The sequence below is a fragment of the Neopelma chrysocephalum genome, unplaced genomic scaffold (genome assembly GCF_003984885.1).
Source record: "Neopelma chrysocephalum unplaced genomic scaffold, ASM398488v2 Primary Assembly neopelma1_68, whole genome shotgun sequence".
Classification (NCBI taxonomy): Eukaryota; Metazoa; Chordata; class Aves; order Passeriformes; family Pipridae; genus Neopelma; species Neopelma chrysocephalum.
In genome coordinates, this window is record NW_020897727.1 from 4,796,537 (window position 1) to 4,810,276 (window position 13,740).

At 52.4% G+C, this 13,740-nt stretch overlaps 1 long non-coding RNA gene across 1 annotated transcript; it reads right to left on the reverse strand.

Annotated features, from left to right (window-relative positions):
* Nucleotides 1-4,102: 4,102 nt before the first annotated feature.
* LOC113968448 lies at nt 4,103-12,354 on the reverse strand. Its single transcript, XR_003534514.1, has 3 exons — nt 11,679-12,354; nt 11,327-11,471; nt 4,103-5,337 (listed from the first exon to the last, which is right to left on the reverse strand). It is a non-coding gene; the product is annotated as an uncharacterized LOC113968448 (long non-coding RNA).
* Between the last annotated feature and the right edge of the window lie 1,386 nt (nt 12,355-13,740).

Below are 13,740 nucleotides of genomic sequence, written 5' to 3' on the forward strand. Positions count from 1 at the left end.
CAACGGCCCCTCTTGGGGAGCGCGAGCTCGCAGTGAGAGCGTTCTGAGCTGCTGTGAGTGACACAGCCCAAGCCAACATGTCTCCTGTGTGTGCCGATTACACACTTGGCTTAGCAAACACAGTGCAACTGGGTGAGAACACTGCTTGGGGCTCCATCAGTTTTGGGCCATTGGTGCCCCTTTGACCATCCCCAGCACCTTCCACCACAGCAGCTCAAACCACTTTATATTCATGAACCGAACTGCAGGGCCCCTCCGCAAAACAAGTGCTGTGATCCCCATTTAACAAAGGGGAGCCAAAGGAGTAGATGAGTTGAGGTCTTGCTTGTACCTACACTGCTTGTGAATGCACAAGCAGCTTGTGCAGCAGCAACCACTGCACTGGCACATCCCAGTGGTGTGTGGGGCATGCCAGTGGCTGCTTGTGCAGCCAAATGTCCAGCCGTGGTGGCAACATGGCCCTGGTGGCAGTGGGGGCCCACGTGCTCCCACTGCTCATGGTGCAGGGGGACCTTAGAACTCTGGGAAAGGCTCTAGGAGAAGACATGGGCACTGCGTCAGCCTGTATGACTTAAGTGATGCTGAGTGAGGGGTTATTTGGTCACACATCAGAATGTAACAGCGGAAAGTGGGAACAGAGCCGTTAGCAGGAGGCTCTTGGGTCAGTAGGTGAAAGTGCATGCCAGTCTGATGGCTGAGATGAGACAAGCCAAACTGAAACTGGAGTACAGCACATGCAGGAGTGGTTACCTCTAGGCAGAACAAACTGGACAGTGGGCCATCCACGGCCACTTGGAACCAAGTCTGGATGACTTGTTTCCAGCTCTGCCCACCTGTTCCTGATCCCAAAGGAGACACTGATTCTGGTGGTCCCATGGTGGGGTGGGACACACCGAGTGAGGTCTTCACTGCCCCCCTGGTGTCCTGAGCTAGAGTCCCCATCCCTGGGAGCCTCTGGGGTGCCCCAGGCTCCAGGTGAGCTATCTCAGATCTTGAGTCGGAGGTTGTGTGCAGGTTCCCAGCCTGCTCAGAGGCTGTGTGTTACTGTCTGTAGGCTGGGGACCACAGTCACAGCCTGTCTCACTTGGGCCAAACTCCTTCTGGAACACTCCTGTTTGCAGCTAAAATTTTCCATGCTGAGCTTTTGTGTAAAAATACATTTAATTCAGGTGTTTGATTAACTGCCTTTCAACTATTCCTGAGTTATGGAATGAGTGGAGAAGTTTTGCATGTAAAATTGGACTCCATGCTCCGGTAGCCCAACTCCGATTTCAGAATCAAACTCCAATATACCAAACATGTTTCGGGACCCCTCCATCAGCCTTTGCTGGAAGGGGGAAGGAAAAACAAAAAAACGAAAGCCCAACAAACTATCCCAGGATCAGTGTGGGGAAGGGTCTGGAGATCTCTAGAGAGCTGTGGGAACGGCTCCATCCGGGGCTGCTTGTGCATTTCAGTGACAAAACTGACAGAGATGACATGTGGCTGCTTGGCAGAGCCTGCTGCGGGATCGAGGAATCGTAGAAGGGTTGGGGTTGGAAGGGACCTTAAACTCATCTTGTTGCCATGGGCAGGGACACCTTCCACTAGACCAGGTTGCCCTGTCCAATCTGGCCTTGGACACCTGCAGGGATGGGGCAGCCACAGCTTCTCTGGGCAACCTGTGCCAGTGCTGGGCGGGGGCTAAGAGGGGATTGGGGATGAAAGAAAAGAAGAGAGTGAAAAAAACAGGAGGCCTTGGGACAGGGGCTCCGGGCACGCGGGTGTGCCGGGATCTGGAGTTCCGGGGGTGTCCGGGGGGCAGCCGAGGGGTCCCGGGCTCTGCGGGCGGACGCTGCGCGCAGGCGCGCGGACAGACCCCGCTCCGGCGCGTTTCGGCCCCCGCCCGGCAGGGGTCGCTCTCGGCCCGCGCTGCGCTGCTCGCGCTGCTCGCGCTGGGGGCGGCTCCGCCCCTGCGGCCCCGGCACCTCACGGGCACCTCCCGGCACCCCCCCGAACCTCCTGGGCACCCCCAGGCACCTTTGTTCCGCCGCAGTCCCGGTCGGGGCTGGGCGGCGCGCCGGGACCGCTGCCTGGGCCCGGGGTACCCGTGCGGGGATTCTCGGGGATTGGGGTGCCCGGCGCCCCCGCCGCAGCGCGGCCGCAGCCTGTGGCCGGTGGAGGGCCAGCGGGTCCTGAAAGGGGAATGGGATTCATGAATGGGATCAGCGTTTGCGTCGGTAGAATTTTAATGAGCCTTGAAGCTTATTTCTGAGCGGTATCAGTGACAATTCCCGGGTCTTCCTGTTGGCAGGGAGCTGTACCCTGGCCCGATCCCATCAGGTGCTGCCCGGGGCACGCTCCTGTGTTTGGGATGAGGAACAGCAACAGCAATACCGGCAGCGTGGGCAGAGTCCACCGGGAGCGACAACAACCGGCACAGGCTTGCAGGCTTTGCATTCCGCACTGGGAATGATCTCATTATCCTTGCCGGGGTCTCGGCCAGCTACTTGAAAAATACTTATTAAAAAACCACGGCAGCTCTCGGGAGAGGGTCCTCGCCAGGAAATGGAGAGAGAACAAACTGGATGTGTATAAACAGAGCAGGGGGAAACAGCCACAGTGGCAAAAATGGCTCAGGACCTGCCCTGCTGTGTTCCCGGTGCAGACTGAGAGCCCAGGCCACATCCCAGAGTGGACAGCAGTGCTTTGTGTCTCCTCTGTCCCTTCATCCTCCACTTGTTCCCATGAAAACTTGGAGTGAGGAATGTTGGTGCATGTGGGGGCCCACCCACTCCAGTCACACAGGAGCCAACCCTGCGACATTCCCATTGCTCAAACACAGGGTCACCTGGCTCATCCCCTTGTCCTGCCTAAGCAGGGTCAGCCAGAGCAGGCTGCGCAGTGCTGGTTGGGGTTAAATGCCTCCCCTCAGGGCCAGGGGAAGGTGCAGAAGAGCACGGGAGTGACCCTGCAGGGGTGCAGCAGCCCCCAGGGCCACCTCCTGCCCCCTGCCCGTGTGCTGGCAGTGCTCTTGGGGCTGTTGTGTATTCACGCCATCACGGCACCATTTCCACTGCTCCTACTGCCAGCTACATCTTGGTTTTTTGAATCTGTGGGTTAAGGACATACACAAGCTGTGTAGGAGCTGTCATGTTCCTGTAAGGAACCATGAGTTGGAAATCAGCAGGAAGCAGAGATCCTGTGGGAAAAAGGAAGGAATAAGTGAGGGGAAAGCAGCACTACTCAGGTCTGGTCACAGGACACGAGGCATCGGTTGTTCTTGCAGTTACAGCCACTAAGTCTGGGAGAGAGGGATGGTGTACCCGGACAGCCATGTCAGCGTCTGGGGCCTCCTTCAAGCCGGCAGTGATGGCAGCAGTGGGTGGGAAAAGGTTGGGAAAACATGGGGGCTGAAGGGAGGCAGAAACCTTTCCTTTTCCCTTTCCCTTTCCCTTTCCCTTTCCCTTTCCCTTTCCCTTTCCCTTTCCCTTTCCCTTTCCCTTTCCCTTTCCCTTTCCCTTTCCCTTTCCCTTTCCCTTTCCCTTTCCCTTTCCCTTTCCCTTTGCCTGGTTAACCTTAAGTCTGTGGCCAAAAAGAAAGGAGCATTCTAATATAAAGCATAAAAACAAAGGGAAACAAAGTTGAGACCTATACTGCTGCTGCATAGAAAGCTTCATTAGCCCTGTTGGCACAGCAGTAATCAGAGAAAAAAATCAGTAGGAGTGATGCGAAGGGACTGACTGCCAGGGGAGGACGTAGTGCTTTTGCTGTCTCTTGATGTCTTCAAGCCCAGCCAAATGCCCATCTGAAGCTGCCTTAGTCAGACAAGTTACTGAATTCCACAGTAACATGGTGAAATTTCCCTGACCGCAGGTGCAGGAGATCAGGCTGCCCAATCCATTCCTACTATCCTGGGAATCTGCAGGAAGGAAGTGCAAAGGAGGACCACAAGACCATGATGTTATTTGTGCTCTTGGGTAGGACTTCATGCCAGTGCTGACCCATCTGGCTCCAGCAGCGTTCCCTGTGGAGCCATGACTGTGATGGGCGGTGAGAGGTCCCATAATGCCTGGGTGATGGGGCTAGCTGCTCTTCACCCCTGCCCCATGTGGGCTGCCTGTCCCTGGGCCACTTGGGTTGTCCCTGTGTCCCTGGGCCACTGGTGCTCCTGTGCCTATACCACAATGACCTTAGTGCTCCATGTGATGGCGAAGGTGGGGTCTCGGAGGGAAAAGACTCCACAGACGCAGGCATTTTGCCTAAGGAGGCTCCATGTCCAAGTGCAGGGCAATTGTGGGCCCTTCCTGGCTATTCTGCCTGGCTCTGGTGAAGAGCTGGCTCCCGAGCTCTCCCCACAGGGTTACTCAGCCCCTCAGGTGAGCAGATACTTGAGGGTAGACCTGCCTGGAAGAGGCCAGGTCTGCAGTGTGGTGAGGCTGACCATGTATCATTATTTCTTCCTTTTTCAATGTTTATCAGCTGTCCCCAGTCTTCAAGGTATGACACAGCCAGGTAGGCCTAATCTTGCTCAGGATCAGGGGTGTTTGTGCCATCTTGCTCACAAGATCTCATTGCAGTCCCAGCTGCTGTAGCTCTGTTCCTCCTCGGGAGTGAGGGCCTGGAGCTGTGCTAGATACAACCAGATGGGGATGGAGAGATGGAGCTGTGGAAATATTTGCTTAGTGCCCAGGAGCAGCCTAAAAGGCAAACTGGCTGTTAACAATTATCAGAAAAATAATGCAGAGCAGATCACAGTTCTGCCACTGAACAGATCCATGGTGGAAGTGCGCTGTGATTTCCATATGCAGCTTTGTCTGCCTCTCTCTAGAAAAAGAGTTGGAAGAGTTTCAGAGAAGAGCAACAAGGATGATCAAATGCAATGAGTATTTTCCATGTGAGGAAAAGGTGGATAGTCTTTTTAGCCTGGAAAAGAAATGACTGAAGACAATTATAGTATCAAGTTTGGCAAATAGAACTTGTCTGCAGTATGATTTCTCTTTGTCCCTTCAATATAAGAACCAGCAGCACCCCATAAATTAGCAGGTAACAATCACAAAACAAAACACAGATCTTTTTTTAATGTCATGTGCTGTGTCAGACTGCTTCATACAGGGTATGGTGGACCCTCAAAGTTCATGTGCATTCAAAAATAAATTAAACATTTTAATGGGAGAAAAATATCCACTCACATTGATGGAATGCCCCGCTTCTGCTTCTGGAGCTGGGAGCTGTGGGTGGCTGGCACTGACAAAGTGTTCTGGGCATCACGGCAGGGTCTGTGCCCTCTATACCCCAGTGCAGATGCGACAGCCAGACTCCAGGAATCAATTACCAAATTGCGTCTCCTGCAACAAGCTACCAGTGGAGAAACAGAAAACGGGGGTTTGTAGCTATGCTGAAACTTCACAGTTGATTTTAAGCCTCTTAGACAGTATAATACTGACTGCTCGGGGCTATTAACTGCAGCCTGTGCCAAGGTGCATGGAACCCCCCGTGCCATGCCTGCATGTGATGGAGTGCATCCCTACACCAGCAGTGTGACTGACTCAGATCAGAAACCAGCTTCCTGGGACTTCCCACCAGCATCCTTTCAGATTGCCATCCAGCAGCAGAGATCTGTGCAGCCGCGAGGTGACAGGCACCAGGAGACAGCATTTTCTTCAAAACACGGAGAGGAATTAGCGCAGGCTGGAAGCAGCCCCCCACTGCCCTCTGTCCAGGGTGGGACATGCTGCCTGCTGGGCTGTGGAGAAGGAGGGGGCTTGCCCTTCAGATGTGGCTTTCCCAGTTCAGCTGGGCTTGTAAGCAGACACCATGGCAAACAATTTGCATGTTCTTGCAGTGTAAATCCTAACTTGATTCTCTCAAAGCTCCTGCTGTTGTGCTACTGTGGTGCTAAGCAATGTCTGCATGGTGGAATGCAATGCTATAGCTTAAATACTTGAAATTAATTGAGAGCAGTGGGGGTTTTGTGCTGTGGGACCACACCAAGACCACTGATTGCTTACAGTCCTGTAGGTTAGAGCAGCAAGGCAGCTGCACGGGTTGTCTGGGCAGGATGAGCAGAATGGACAGGCCACTAAAGCAGCTCCTGGAGGTCAGTTGCATGGTGCTGTTCCTGTTGTCACTTCAAGCAGTGCCTCTGCTTTGTCACACGCTTCCTATTTTGCGGCACACTGCTCTCTGCAGTGCAATCACAAATCCTCCATCTTTTTGTCAAGGTGATTCCTGATCACCATTATTTTTGCATACCTTCTGCTACAAGAAAGAAGAGACCAATACTGAGCTGCAGTGAGTGCTTAGCTGGCACGGTAACCAACCAAATTCTATGTTAGCAGTATGGTTTAAATGCCCAGCCTGGTTCTACGTGGTGACCAAGAACACAGTGAGTGGAAGGGGCCCCTGCTCTAGTTTGGTAATGCTCCCCTATTTCCTCTATTTCTGGAGTTCATTAGTACAATATCAAAATTACAGACCACAACACTTTCCATTTCTTTCCTTCATTCTGAATTAAAGACCTTCTACTGAAGACTCTCACTCCAAAAACCAGCCAGGCAGTTTCTAATATCAAGCAAAATGCCTGAAGAACAAATTGCTCCTATCAGAAATAAAGCATTTTAGTTCTGCCACAAGCAGAGAGATCTGTGTTTATAAGTCCCTCCAAAGGCAACTCCATCTTTCCTGCTTTCCTCTCATTTTCTTTTGATGCACAAAGCCTGCACACTGCAGTGTTGTGATTGGATTCAGCTTTGGAGCAATGTAATTGTAAATATTCATTGGAATCCTAGCTAGTTTTCCCAAGTCTCTCTTAAAGGCTCTGCAGCTATACAAACAGCCATGGTTCTGCATTAGCCTCACAGCCTGGAGGCTGCCTATTCCTCCCCAGCCCCAAAGTCGGCTCCTTCAGAGGCTGCATGGAGAGAAATCAGCCTTGCCGACCATTTTAGTCAATGCTCTATTATTTTCTTTATTCCCTCTTTAATGCCTGTGTTGTAGAATTGACTCTCAGATCCAGGTGCCCGGTGGGGTTCCTTGCTGGTGTCTACACAAATAACGGCTCACCTTGGCTTGCAGTTCCCCTGGCTGTTGTGGCCATGTGTTTCTGTCCCTGTCTCTCTGCTGACAGTGATGAGATGTCTGTGAGTGGCTCTGTGTCCTGGTGTACGGTATATGGTACATGGTATAGGGTACACGATGTAGGGTATTGTGCCTGTGACCATTCCACCCTCCTCTGAGGATGCTCCATGGCTGCCCTTGCACAGTGGGGCAAGGCCAAAGGCAGCAAACTCCTGCAGCCTCCAGGGAGCTGAGCCCTGGACGTCAGCCAGACCCTGCCCTAGTGGTGCCTGGGCCAAACCCTGTGTAGCCAAGCTGTGAGCCCCAAACCGACCATGCTCCCCAGGTGGTCTCTGACTGCAGCCATGTCCTGCACAACTCATTTGCAGAGCAGCACATGTAAGAAACTGCACACAGCTATTCTGATGAGAAGGAAAATTGAATCCAAAAGTTCTGATAGCAAATCTATCCTCCCATCTCTGCCTCATCCACTCTTGTGTTCCCCACCACGGGTGGGACTGCACTGCTCTGGCCAAAGCCTGCGGCACAGCAGCACATGTCATGCAGATGGTGGTATCGGAGCCTTCATCACCCACTGACATCCTCCAGGCTGTGCTTGCTCCTTTCAGCATGTTATAGCACGTGTTCTGCCTCCTGGGGAACCTGGCACCAGGCGGGTCAGCAGTAAAAGGGGCAACTCTGAGGGTGATGTGGTGGGGCTCTGGGAAAGGCAGAGCTGTGTTTCAGGGTATGAACAGGGATAGATTTAGGAAATGAGCAAAGCTGGCATGAACCTCAAGAGGCTGATAGTCCATCTTCCAATTCTGAGACAGGGGAACCTACAAGTGCTGTGTGTATTGTATATCTGTCCTTAAAGCTCTCCTGTAATGCAAGATCCTCAGGGCCTGGCAGTCTGTCACCTGTTCTGTTCTCCTCCCCTTTAGAAAACTGTTCCTAACCCGGATCTGTTCTGATGCAGGCTCTGGCCATTAGTTCTTGTGTGTTCCTTCATGGACACGGAGAACAGATGGCTTTGTTCTTCCTTCCAGGAGTTTCTTACATACAGCTGGTGTTGTGAATTTCCTTGGTCATGCAAAAATAAAAAAAAAGAACAAAAACAACAAAACAGCCAGATCATAAATAACAAAAGAAACCCTGTCTAGTGGAACTCCCTACCACACAGAGCAACATCTATGAGTGCCCTGTGAGAGCAGATGAAGTAACAAGGCCTTTATAAAGATAACAGCTCCCAGAGTCACAACAGCCCATGGAAAGAAATGCCCTACTCCTGTAGATTCATATCTTCTGGGGGCAGCCACCAAACTGTCCTCTTCATCTCTTTTCATACCCCAGAGACATCTGCTCAAAGCCAGCTGCCTTCAGATGTGATGAAGGAGATATCCCTGTGGAAAATCCAGCCTCCAGCTGAAGGGAAGGAAGGTGGACAACCAGATGGTCATGAGGAGGGGCTGGATGGTGAGACGTGCCCGGTGACGGGGGCAAAAGGAACCAGTCTCTGGGGTCCCTGTGGAAAGCCACCCTCTCTTCTCCAGATAAAACACATTGCCTTTCTCCCACCTGTGGTGTGACACCATGACTCCTCAGTGTCTGCCAGGGGAGGGAGCGTGCCAGTGGACTTGTCTGCAGGACCTGACACACAGCTTGGAGCCCCAACAGGGTCCCTAGTGTGAGAACACACTGGTCCTTTTGCTGCACAGTCCTGGTGCAGAGGAGTCTTCCTGGCATGAGCTGAAAGCACAGTCCTTCCCTTCCAGCTCCATTTTCCAAAGCAGCCAGAGCAGTGTTCTTCAGCGCTCCTGCTTGGATGATTTATCCAGGTCACGGTGAGGACAGCTGGCTAACTGAGGTTAACAGCTTTCTCGGTTTCATTTCAAAAAGACATTAGCATGGGGGCTGTATTAAAGAACGATATGCCAAATCCTGATTCATTCACCAGGAAAGCTCATGATCAGGTGGGGGACTGAGATGACAGGCAGGGCTGTGCTGCCAGCCTTTCCGTAAAGGGCAGGACCATAATTCATGGTCCCAGTGTTAAATTACACCTGGCACTCCTTGCAGAGGATTCCTGGTGTGTGCTGCCTGCTGCAGGCACCCGGGACCACCAGCCTTGGGAGCCCTGAGCCCCCACACCAGGAGATTTATCAGCAACTGGGGCTGGCTCAGAAAAATATATTGGAGCCCTTCTGTCTGGAAGAAGGATGATGGGAAGGAAATATGACAGAGGTCTATAAAATCAGAAGTGTCACAGGAAGGTGACTAAGAGTGACTGTTCATGGTCTCTTCCAATAAAACAGTGGAAATTGTCAGGGGACAGGTTCAAAACAAACCAAAGGAGTTGGCTTCTCATCCCATGCGTGGTCAAGCAGGGGAACTCGCTGCTACAGGACATTACAGAAGTTGGATAAGATCTGAGTTATAAAATTAGTTTGACAAGTTAGAGATGAAAATTCCTCAAAGGCTGTTAAACACAAAGACTCCTGCTTGGGCTCAGGAAGCCCTTTCACCACAGAAGGTGGGCGAGCATCTTGTGGTGATATCACAAATTTCTATTGCTTTTCCCGGGGGAAAAGAGCTTTTTCCCAGGCAGGGGCATAAGCTGCTGCCAGACACAGAGCCAGGTGGAACACTGTTCTGCCACAGAATAGTGTTATATTTTAATGTAACAGGGCTTGATGCTCAGTACTTTAATTGGGAGTTCTGTAAGAGGAAGTTGAGAGCTGGGCTGTTTTATCTGCCACTTTCACACCAAAACCAGGAGTGAAACTCAGCTGAATTTGGTATCAATGGATGGGGAGATGGGAAGGGAATAAGAAGAAACAGAGTGTGATTCCCACCCTCCCATGCTGGGTTTGCACAAATCAGCAGACGGTCACCCATATGCATGTGCAGAACGCCTCCATCCACACACACAGACAAAGGCACACACGTCCTGCTCCCGCCTTCACCGTGGGCAGTCGGAGCGCGGGCTCACCGTGCACAGCTCAGCCCACGCGCTGGGCTGGCTCCTCACACGCAGAACAATGGATGATGTGGGAGTAAATGGAACAACATCTCATTACTTTCCTTCAAATGCAATGAATGTGTTCATATATGATGCAATATATGTATTATTCTCTATATATGAACATATTAATATGAATATATTAATCACCACCACATTAAATGAAACAAAATGTTTCTCCTTTGACTAATAAAAGGGACCCCCTATCCTGATTTTAAATGCTGCGCAGTGAGCTGCTGCTCAGACAAACCAGCGTTGCTGAGCTCATCCTGCCATCCAGCACCACCTGGTGCTCCAATGTCAAAAGTACCTGGTTTATTCTACCAGAATCCTGAGCATATTTAACTATCAAGTTGTTAAAATAGACACTTTTTTTTAATATCTTATGGGGTGCTGAAGGGGACAACAAGGGGGTACAGGTTAAGCAAGTAATGCTGCAGTGTGCGGCTGCAGTGTGCGGCAGCAGCTGCCCAGGTTTCCAGGACCAGCTCTCCTCACCCCTGTTTGCCATGTGGATCCGAATGAGAGCTTGTGGTCAGAATCCACTGAGGAATGCCGTGGAATGCCGGTGCCCAAGCAGACGTTAGGCAGACAGCCAGATGGCTGCAGAGGTGGGAGCGACTGTGCTCTCCCAAGCCAGGCTCACACGCCAGAGGAACACACTGAGCAAAGAGTCTGACTCCTGCAGCTTCTGAAATACAGGGGTAGGAGAGGGGGGCTGTAGCAGCACAGGGGCAAACAGACCTGGCATGGAGCAGACTGGCTCAGGCTGCCCAGCAGGCCTCCAGCAGGAAATGAGGGTGCTCCTACCCTGATGTCCGGGAACAAACTGAGGGTTTTATCCACAGCAAAATAGCTGAACAGGTCTCAGCAAGCCTCATCTCCTGGCTCACGGCATGTCACTGTCACCACCAGCCAGGACAGTGCTGTCCTGCGGCAGTGTCTTTGCGGCCGCCCTGTTCCCATCTCTCCGAGGTCAGCAGCAGGAGCAACACCCAGGACATCTGTGTGTGACAGCCACCACACCCCCACACCAACTGCGATCCCAGCACCCATATACAGCCAGCAGAGCTGTGGCCATCTCCCTGCTGCCCTCAACCTTCCCCTCCTCACTGCGAGGTGACAGACTCTACTCTCGCATTTTCAGCCCTTTCTTATGCTACCATGTAAATGAGAGCAGCAGATTATCACTATTGCTGTGAATGCATCAGATTTCCCTTCCCAGCCTGGGCTTCCAAGCTATACCAGGCTGGCATCTTCTCCTACCTGCTCCGAGCTCCCTCCTGGAGCTGGTGGCTGGCCCCCAGGTCCTGGCTGAGCTGCTCGTCCGGCTGCATTTCTGCTCCAGTTCTGCCTGCCTCTCCCTCTGCTTGGTCTGCAGTTGATAGATCCTCTGCTCTTGAGCATCCAGCTATTGACCCGCCCAGGGAAAGAAAGAAAAAATGGAAAAAAAATCAATTAATACTAAACGGCTTAACAAAACCCCGAACAGCACAGGCCTGATGCTGCTGGGGGTGGGGATTGGCGGGAGTAGACACCCCCCCCACACATCAGCTGCAAAAATCTGATGTTCTGGGGACAGGAAGCCAATATGGTAGGTGTGATTTGACATGCTCACCTGCAGCAACCAGACATGTCCAACTCAGGGAAGGCAGAGACTCCACTGCACCAGGGCACTTGCCTCTGCTCATGGAGGGGGTATCAGACTGCCTGTGTGAGGGAAGCAAAGGGTAGCTGAGCAAGACCAAAGTTATTCTAACCAGTAACCAAACACCCAGCTCCCATTCTGGCTGTGTGCTGAGCTCTTCAGGCATTTCCCCTGCGCTGTCCTTGTAGCAGAGGGGAAGGGGCTCGAGTACCCCACAGCCTGGCCATCTCCTCCTGTCCTTCCTGAACAGGAGCAGCTCTGAGGGCTCAGCATTTTCACTTCTTGGTGTCCCAGGTGTAAGGAGTTTACACAGGGTGGGAGCAGGGAAGGATCATGGATGTCAACTAAGGAGCACTAGCAAAAGACTCGAATATCGACCCAGTGCGGCAACAGTCCTGAGGCGGAGCCACTCTCCCGATGACTTGGCAATGGATACCTCAGGGATTCTTGCTCGCCTTCTTCAGATGGGTGAGAGGAGCCACAGCCAGCTGGCTCTACGTGGCTCCTGTCCTGCTCAGAATGGGGAGGTAAGAGAAAAGGCTGGCCAAGCAGCTCAGGAATTGGTCTGCTCGGTGGTTTAATTTAGCACAAGAACTCCTCTGCGCTGATGGCTGGGGACTGTGCCATGCCCTGCCATAACCAAGGGTCCTGTGTGCAGCGACACTGTCACTGCAGCTGTGAACAGCATCTCACTTCTGCTGCCTGGCAGCAGCGCTGTGTCCTGGGGAAAGGGGCCTCCAGAGCTTCCTGTGGACGCTGCTTGGCCACCACCACCTCAGCTCCAGCTGGCAGCACTCCCTCCTTTGGGAGAGCCATGCTGCATGGGGGGGGGCTCTCCCAAGAGTGTCATCTCCCAGAGGCTTCTTCCTCAGAGCACATGTCCGTCTGTCCTGCCAGCAGTGCCACTGTCCCTGGCCCCCCTGGGCCCAGCTGTGCCCCACATTGCTGCTGGGCACAGTGCTGCTGGCATCCACTAACACTGGCAGCAACAGAGGGGACTCATCAGTGTTCACTGACTCTTGTTAAACCTAGAGAGGATTTCGATATTAATTAGATGCTAACTGATTAGTAAAACATATTTACTGAAGACTGTCACCCAGCTGTCAACATTCAATAAATACATTAATAATCAATTTGCATGTAATTAACATGAAATGATGTTAATGTCTACATTAAAGATGCATTGTAGCACACAGAGGTGGCGTATGGCCTGTGGGGCCAGCATGGCACTGGGAGGGCCACACCTTGGCACAGCTAGGTCCTGGCTCCTGCAGATAGGGGCACAGAGGGTTGTGCCAGGCAGCTCACAGAGCGGGCATTGGGAGGTCCTGGGCAGAAGGGTGGGCACCCACCAGCAGCAGCAGTCTGGATAGATTCCAAAGCCATGGGCTCACAAAGCTTTGTCAACAGGGATAATGAGAGATAGATGAGAGATGGAGAGGAGCTGATGTCTCCTCACCATTCCCCTTCCCCCAGCTGCCAGGCAGGTGAGTGTGTTTGGGAGGCAGAGTGATTCTGGCATTTTCAATGCAATGAGGGTTCCTGCCAGTTCCCCAGCACCAGGAGTGCCTGTGACAACAAGGGATGTCACAAGGCTCCATGGAGCAGCATCTGCCTGTGGGTCCGAGCTCGCCAGGGTGTGCATCCTGCCCAAAGCAGCACTGCCTGCCCGAGTTCCCCTCCTTCCCCACATACCATTCAGACAAGCCCACCTTTTCTCTGTCCCCACACAGCCCCATGCAGTGATGTGCTTGCAGCAGGAAAGAAGGTGGCATGTTTAGGGTGAGCATCCCCCACCCCCACCCCTTCCTCTCATTTAAGTGGAATCAATTGTGCCATTTCTGCTTTGCTTTTCAAAAGCAATTACTTTCATGTCATTTTTACAGACATTCACGGAGAGCGAGAGAGTGAGGGCTTGATTATCCCCCCTCCCATCCCCATCCTGTGGCTTCCGCAGTGGCGGTGAAGTATTAAATTAAATGAGGTGTCTATGGAGCGGCGATGGTTTCAGGTCAGAGGCGCTATGGAAAGC